This window comes from Rutilus rutilus, assembly GCF_951802725.1.
Source record: "Rutilus rutilus genome assembly, chromosome: 13".
NCBI lineage: Eukaryota > Metazoa > Chordata > Actinopteri > Cypriniformes > Leuciscidae > Rutilus > Rutilus rutilus.
This window is the reverse complement of record NC_140218.1, coordinates 35,934,308-35,943,115: the sequence shown is the minus strand read 5'-3', so window position 1 is coordinate 35,943,115 and position 8,808 is coordinate 35,934,308.

The window sequence follows — 8,808 nt, the reverse complement described above, 5'->3', positions numbered from 1 at the left end:
GGTGGATACATCAGAAGGATCCGCAGCCTACATAGCATATTGAGCATACAATAGCATAACAAGTATTTTTAATGAACATAAAGGTCCATGTTTAATAAAAATGTTCACGAAACTTAAAGGTGCATTGCGCAACATTTCATGTTAAAAATACCTGTTTTTCTAACCCATACATGCTTAAACAATTGCCTGATGGGCTGAATGAGCCCTTCTATGATCACTGCGATTGCCTCTATAATCCTGTACAGTAAAATAAATAAGAGGGATTCGGGACGGAATCGACTGGGCGTGACGTCATGCGCGTTCACGCTCACCTGGCTATGTCTGGCAGGTTTGTGTATTCGCCGCCATTATCCGCATCAGCGAAGACAACTCAAGCGACTTTTGCAAAAGTAGAAGATGGATTCAAAGAGACCGGCTTCTAGGTCATCCCAAACCCCAACGGAAACTCCACGTAACCGCGTGCACAACTCTGGTTGCAGTTTTGCGTGTCGCCAGAAGGGGGCATAGTTCTGCAAAAACTCAGAGACTTGCGCAATGCACCTTTAATGAAATGTTTAGTGAAATTAGAAAATATTTAAAGGAACACTCCGACTTTTTGGGACTTTAGCTTATTCACATTATCCCCCAGAGTTAGATAAGTCCATACATACCCTTTTCATTTCTGTGCGTTCTGTAAGTGTTATTTGACGCACCCACCGCTAGCCTAGCTTAGCACAAAGACTGGATGTAAATGGATAATGGTAGCATACTAATCCCAATAAGTGACAAAATAATGCAAACATTTTCCTATTTACATGTTGTGATCTGTATAGTCACAGCGTGTACAAATAACAAGGCTATATGAGACAGAGACCATTTTTAATCGTATAAATCCTGGGAACTATATTCTCACTAGGCGTAGGAGCACAGCTACTTGGGCGGAGTGATTAGCGCAGCACACGAGACGCCCTGTGGTGAGGAGCAGAGAGTTCGCTCAGAGTTGGAGTAATAGAGTCAGTAATTACTAGATAGTAAATTTATAGTTTACAATCATGGGTGTTCGCTGTATTGTAAAGAGCTGCGACAATAAACAGGAGAGACCAGGTAATACCATGATGTTTCATAGAATTCCAACCAAAAACGCTGACCTGATGAATCGATGGCTACTTGTTCTGGGTATAGATCCAAACACACCTGTAAACATCATCAAGAAGTATTTCGTTTGCTCTGAACATTTTACTATAGATGACTATTTTGATAAATGCAAGTTGCCACACGGACCATGAAACGTGTGCTGAAGGATACAGCCATCCCATCGATAATAAAGACAGGACAGATTGGATCACCTGTTGCTGCGGTAAGTGTTCCGTTATGTTTTGAGATGACTAACATTAGCCATACTGTAACAGTGCCATGCTGTTATGTAACCTTAGTAGTGACACTATTACGTGAATAGGGGCTCTGTGTATCCCCTTTATTGTTATTATTGTGTTGTCATGAACACACTGTATCGCTCAATAACAAATGAGCGGCGCTAAATGTAACTCTCAGGACTGTAACATTCAACTTGCTAATGAACAGCTTCCAAAGTTTGTAACTCCTCGTCTGTGTATTCTGGCTCAAAACTATATGGTTCTGGATCTTGGTTTGATACACAGTTAAATTCCTCTGACAATTCCTCAAAGTCAGCCATGATCACGAGTCACGTTCACTACTAGCTAGTTAGTCACGTTTGTTTTGTTTACAGAACCATCAACAGGGCGTCTCGTGTGCTGCGCTAATCACTCCGCCCAAGTAACGTTAGCTGTGCTCCTACGCCTAGTGAGAATATAGTTCCCAGTATTTATACGATTAAAAATGGTCTCTGTCTCTCATATAGCCTTGTTATTTGTACACGCTCTGACTATACAGATCACAACATGTAAATAGGAAAATGTTTGCACTATTTGTCACTTATTGGGATTAGTATGCTACCATTATCCATTTACATCCAGTCTTTGTGCTAAGCTAGGCTAGCGGTGGGTGCGTCAAATAACACTTACAGAACGCACAGAAATTAAAAAGGTATGTATGGACTTATCTAACTCTGGGGGATACTGTGAATAAGCTAAAGTCCCAAAAAGTCGGAGTGTTCCTTTAAGAGATAGTTAGTTTAGTTATATAGTATACACATTCTCATATCCATATATTTTGTTTTAATGTCACGAGTAATAATCTCAGGGTTTATTGGGTTTTACACGATTCTTTTTGTAGTGTGGTATTGGTGGTGGTGTACTAAAATAAACACTGTCACGTGTGTAGCTTTCTTCTTCTCACCGCTGATTCCTGATGGTTTAGGGGACAATTACTCGAGTCGCCCCCTGTCGTTTCAAAGAATAGTACAACGGTGTGCGTGTCAAGTATAAATGCGGAGCCACGCAAAAGTATAAACGAGGCTTTTAGTGTTTTAAAGTAACGATTTTTGATGAAGCACTCCCATTCAAAAGGCAATTTGACCAAAAACTAAAATACTGTCAAACTTAAAAGTGGCGTTTCCATTCAAATTATGCTTTTAAAATAAAGTTTGCCTCAGGTAGATTAACAAAAATACCCTAGGTTGCTTTTTGGCGTTACCCTGTAAAAAGGATTTTTTTTTTTTTTTTTTTTTTTTGTCACTTGTCACTTTTTTTGTAAACAAATTTTTATTTATTTATTGTAATCTAAATAAAAAAAATGAAATGAGGTACTATACATTATTTCTTTTTGGTAATTTAAGTTATTTGTAAATTACTACAGTTTCTGTGCATTGTTTATTTTGATGTAACTTGATGTGGTGGCCTGTGAAATAAAAAGGAATTGTTCTGCACATTGCTTTTTCTTTAATGACAAGTGTAATTTTGAATCTCTGCCATCATTATGTTAAGCCCGCCCACCGACTCTATACACCATGTGATTGGCCTGACTAGAGTTTGGTTTTTCCAGCTCACAAGCCAACGGAGAGTTGCTTGACGACCCTGGCTGCAAATTACATTTGCTGCCGCTAGGGTGCGTCTAGATTTCTAGGCTAGTTGAGTAGTTTAATATACAACAACGTGTCATATTGTTAAAAAAACAAACATGTTTTACAGTGTTGCTGTCCTGTGAGAAAAAAACCCTCAGTACTTCACATTTGTACGTCAATAGTTAACGAATGTACTTCCTTACAGTCAACCACAGCTTATTCTGAAAATGAAACAAGCACAATCTATTGTCACAATATTAAAGGATTTGTTGCTAACTACAGCTGCGTCTCATATCTGTCAGGACAGAAGGAGGCAAACAAGTAACGTTTGTAAACAGTATTTATTGAACACAAGATGTTACTCAGCAGATGAGCAGGTGAGTTGTTGAAGATTAAAGTAGAGCTCTTGTTGGCTGGGTTGACTGAGTTTCTTATCTGGTTTTGGTTGTAGATGATGAAGATCTGGACGGAAGACAGAAGATGAAGAAGTTGCCTAGCACAGTTGTCCTGGACTGGTTTAAAAAAAAAAGGTATATATGACTTCATTTTTTTATCATTTTCTGTTTTTATGCTTTAAATGCATAAAAACAAAACAATATGAAAACCTGCCTAAATATGTTCACCATGGTCAAGAGAATAAAAATCACATCTTGGTAAGGTATAAGTCAACATTTGAACCACTTTATGTGTATTTAGTATTTTCATAAGTATTACATTACTCAAGTAAACCCAATACTTATCTACATTTTAAAGTGTACTCCAGCAATTAAGGACGCAGCTTCTGAATTGGGACGCAGCAAACCAGTTTAACTTACCTGGCCACGGTCTTGACTAAGCCGGAGATACATCTCCACCATCGTCTCCAGTAAAATAAAAAACATAAAAATAAAAATGACCAATTCTTGCTCCATTATCATATTAGAATGCCGTGTAGGATGGCAGATCTCCTCTCACATTGTTGCTCTGCGACAGATTCATAATCGGGAACACCTGGTGGCGCAATTACAAATCCTACGAAGGCTAGACTCTGAGCATCCTTCAAAGGATGCAGCCCCTGAATTGGGACTAGAGATGCGCGGTTGGCGGTTACAGCCGCGGACTCCGCGGATAAACCGCGGATTGGGCGGATGACGTGACGAAAAATAATATTTTAATTAAATTCGGGCGGGTGGCGGGCGGTTGAACCAATCAAATGAAAAATATATGTATACACAAATCAACAGATGGCGGGCGGGTGCGGTTTTGAAAATTGGTCAAAAACGTTGGTGCGGCTGGATGGCGGACGGATGATGATTTTTGTGATGCGGTTGCGGATGAAATAATAGCCCATCCGCACATCTCTAATTGGGACACACCTAGTGTGTAAGCAGCCGTTTAATAGATGGGATAAAAGATGGGAACAGTTTGCTGAGGAGCTACAGGAACACACACACATCATCAACTCATCCCTCCATACTGGCATTTATCCTACGGCATTCAAGCAGGCTCGGGTAACCCCACTGCTTAAAAAACCCACATTAAACACGTCACTTGTAGAGAGTTACAGACCTGTCTCTCTCCTACCATTCATAGCGAAAACAATTGAACGAGTTACTTTCAACCAAGAATCATCTTCCATGTCTCAGAATAACCAGCCGGATGTCAATCAATCTGGCTTCAAGAAAGGGCATTCAGCCGGACTGCATTACTGTCGGTCACAGAAGCCCTGCGGATCACGAAAGCTGCTTCCAAATCATCAATCTTCCTCTTCTCCATTTTTAGTACATCGTTGTCATATAAATGCTCTGCTGCTGTTGTGATCACACTGGCGTTTTCTCCCAAAATATGATTTAATTTTTCTGAATTTGGTAATGCCATAACATTAGGTGCTAGTTGTTGGAATTTAGGGAAATGGGCCGATCTAATGTTGAGATAGTAATAACAGTGCAACAGGAAGTGTTGTTCTGTCTCGACCTCTCTCTGAGACCACAGTGAACACAGTCTCTGCTCTCTCTCTCTCTCTCTCTCTCTCTCTCTCTCTCTCTCTCACACACACACACACACACACACACACACACACCTCTCTCTGAGACCACAGTGAACACAGTCTCTGCGCTCTCTCTCTCTCTCTCTCACACACACACACGCACACACACACCTCTCTCTGAGACCACAGTGAACACAGTCTCTGCGCTCTCTCTCTCTCACTCGCTCACACACACACACACACACACACACACACGCACATGGAGGTCATCCAGGAATTAAAGGGATAGTTCACTTTGAAATTAATTTTTGATATGTTTTAGCTTACCTCAAGGGCATCCAAGATGTAGGTGTCTTTGTTTCCGCAGTAGTTTCAATTTTGATATTTTTAGGTCAAACCGTTCTTGTCTGTCAGTCATATAATGCAGGTCGATGGTCACTGTCTCAAAACACAAGCACAGAGTCCAAATTAAAACAATTCCCCACGTCCAAATGAAACAATTCCCCATCATAAGTACACATTGATGGCCTAAGACACGAAACGAGCGGTTTGTGTGAGAAAACGAACAGTATTTATATCGTTGTTATCTCTTGAAAACAGCACACGTCCAAATGATCTGACGGCGCGAGCGGGTATAGATATATACATAGATGTCGCCTTGGCTACTGCAGTTCATTGGAACGAAACCGAAGCCAAGGCGACATCTATGTATATATCTATACCCGCCCGCGCCGTCAGATCATTTGGACGTGTGCTGTTTTCAAGAGATAACAACGATATAAATACTGTTCGTTTTCTCACACAAACCGCTCGTTTCGTGTCTTAGGCCATCAATGTGTACTTACGATGGGGAATTGTTTAATTTGGATGATGGGGAATTGTTTTAATTTGGACTTTGTGCATGCTCTTTGAGACAGTGACCGTAGACCTGCATTATATGACTGACAGACAAGAACGGTTTGACCTAAAAATATCCAAATTGAAACTACTGCGGAAAAAAAGACACCTACATCTTGGATGCCCTTGAGGTAAGCTAAAACATACCAAAATTTATTTTCAAAGTGAACTATCCCTTTAAATGAGATGCTCAGTGTTCTTTGGGAAGTAGTGGGAGAAACACACAATGAAACTCAGGAACCCTGACAGTCACACAGATTCAAGGCTGAGAAAACTATTCATGTTATTTTTTATATATAAATTGTGTCAGTGTGAAACATGTCCTCCTTTTGGGGATATCCTCATTTGTATTTTTTTTTTTAAACAGTATTTATAACTAGCTGTATATAAACCCAATAGGCAAGGCAAGTTTATTCATATAGCACATTTCATACACAATGGTAATTCAAAATGCTTTACATAGAGAAGGAATTTAAATTGACATAAAATAATCACAACTGATGCATAAGGTAAAAATATAATGTATAAGAGATAAAAATAACAATAAAAGCAGAGAGTCCTGAATCACTAAATTCGGTGCGCCTCTGTCTGAATGGAAGAGTCAGAGAGCTTCGGATCGCGAGACACACTAGTAACAATTCCTGACTTCCTAGTGACTGTCGCCTCTGATGGCTTTCGGTAATCACCGTCTCACTTCCCAATCCTCTCAACTCTTCCAACCAGACAGCCCTAACCAAAAATCAAAACAGCATTAGTAAAACCGTTATAAAAACAATAAAAAGAATAAAAAGCTGTTACATAAATAAGATGAAATGCAATCAGTCGAACATACAGTGGCACAGCTAGTGCTCAGTCAGTAAATGCACAGAGTGTTTTGAGTCTGGATTTGAATGTTACTGTTAAAGCACGTCTGATCTCTTCTGGAAGCTGGTTCCAGACTCAGCAGACTCTCCTTGCTTTGAGTGAACCACTGTTATTATTTCTAACTGACGTGATCCTGATGATCAGACTGATCTGTTAGTTTTATATTCGATGAGCATATCTGCAATGTATTGAGGTCCTAGACCATTGAGTGATTTATAAACAAGTAACAGTACTTTAAAATCAATTCTAAATGCAACTGGAAACCAGTGCAAGGACCCGAGGACTGGTGTGATATGTTCATATTTTCTGGCAGCAGCGTTCTGTATGAGCTGTAACTGTGTGTGTGCATGTGTGCATGTGTGTGTGTGTGTGTGTACAGGAGTCATAAGCCATTTTGCTAACTTCAGCACAAGAGAAAAAATATTTAAGCATTTGTGATTATATTTCTTGAAAACTTTTGATAACACTTTATTTTGATGGTTCCTTTTGAACATTCTTCTGACTATAAGTAACTTTGCAACTACATGTCAACTTATTCTAACCATAACTCTACCAGTCTACTAATACTCTACTAATACTCTAATGAGAGTTCCCTTTCGAGGGAACTCGAACTGCGTCGGTGACGACACTAGGGGAACGCCCTTCAGCGTAGCGCGTCTGAATTTATGAATGAAACCGAATCCAATCCTATTGGCGTTGCGTGATGACGTAGCGTGTGACGGCATAAGCGGATGTATACAAAAGCACGCCGGCACACAGAAATGTCAGCTTTTTTGCTATTCAGCAAGCGCTTGTGTGTGTTTGAACTAGCGAATCTCTGTATTTTCCTATATTTCGTCTCATCATGGCAAGTGAACAGTTTTCAAAATGTGTGTTCCCATGCCCACGTTTTCTCACGCCTGGGGATACACACGAAATGTGTGTGTCTTGTCTGGGAAGGCAGCACGCTCAAGCAGCTCTCGAGGGGGCTGCTTGCGCTCACTGTGAGTCTATGTCAGTGAGAGTGCTGCGTTCTCGGTTGGCTTTGTTTACTGAGGATGGCCAAATGCGTTCTCCCCGCGGTTCAGGTCCCGCATCTGCCGAGGCAATGCGGCGCCGTGCATCGTGGGGATCGCAGAGAGATCTTTTAGACGACAGTGGGACTGCCGAGGCACTTTCCCACTCTTCGTCGGAGAGCTCAGGTTCCCCTATTCCCCGCTCGGGAGCCCGCCCCGCGGCTTCTCCCGCTCGCAATGATGACCCAGTTTTACACCTCTCTGATTCTGAGGAATTAGATGTGCTTAATGTTGAGGGGGGGGATCCAAATGAAAGACATGATACTGTTCAGCCTGCACCCAGCTATGGTGAGTTAGTGGAGGTTTTAACGCGGGCTGTGGCCAAGCTTGATATTTCCTGGCCACAAGAGCGGCAGGAAGCGCGTCCTAAGAGCAAACTTGATGAGCGCTTCCTACAGCCCCGCACGCAACCTTCACGCCGGTCTCTCCCTTTCTTCCCGGATTTACACAATGAGTTGTGTAAATCCTGGAACAGGCCTTTCTCTGCACGCCTGTCTAACCCCCCGATTTTAAATTACAGTGATATCGTGGGGGTTAGGGATAAGGGATACGGGATGATGCCTCGGGTTGAGGAAGCACTAGCTAGCTACCTTTCACCCGACCTTGCGTCATCCCTGAAGACACCGGCGCTGCCTTCTAAGCCTTGCCGCACCACATCAGCTTTGGTGGGCAGAGCATATATGGCGGCAGGTCGGGCTGGTGCGAGCCTGCACACAATGGCCATTTTGCAGGCGTACCAGGCCGACCTGTTGAGGGATATGGACCAAGGCGAGGGTCCCTCGGCTGAGGATGTTGCGGAGCTTCGCAGAGCCACAGATTTGTCCCTCCGGGTTACCAAGGAGACGGCCCGTGCCATCGGTCGCTCCATGTCAGCCTTGGTAACCACGGAGAGACATCTGTGGCTCAACCTGTCTGGCATTAAGGAGAAGGACAGGGCCTTCCTCCTGGATGCGCCTGTTTCAACCTCGGGTCTGTTTGGAGAAGCTGTCAACGCCGTGGTTGACAGGTTTCAGGAGGTTAAGAAGCAGGGCGAAGCTTTTAAACAATATCTCCCTCGCCGTTCAAGG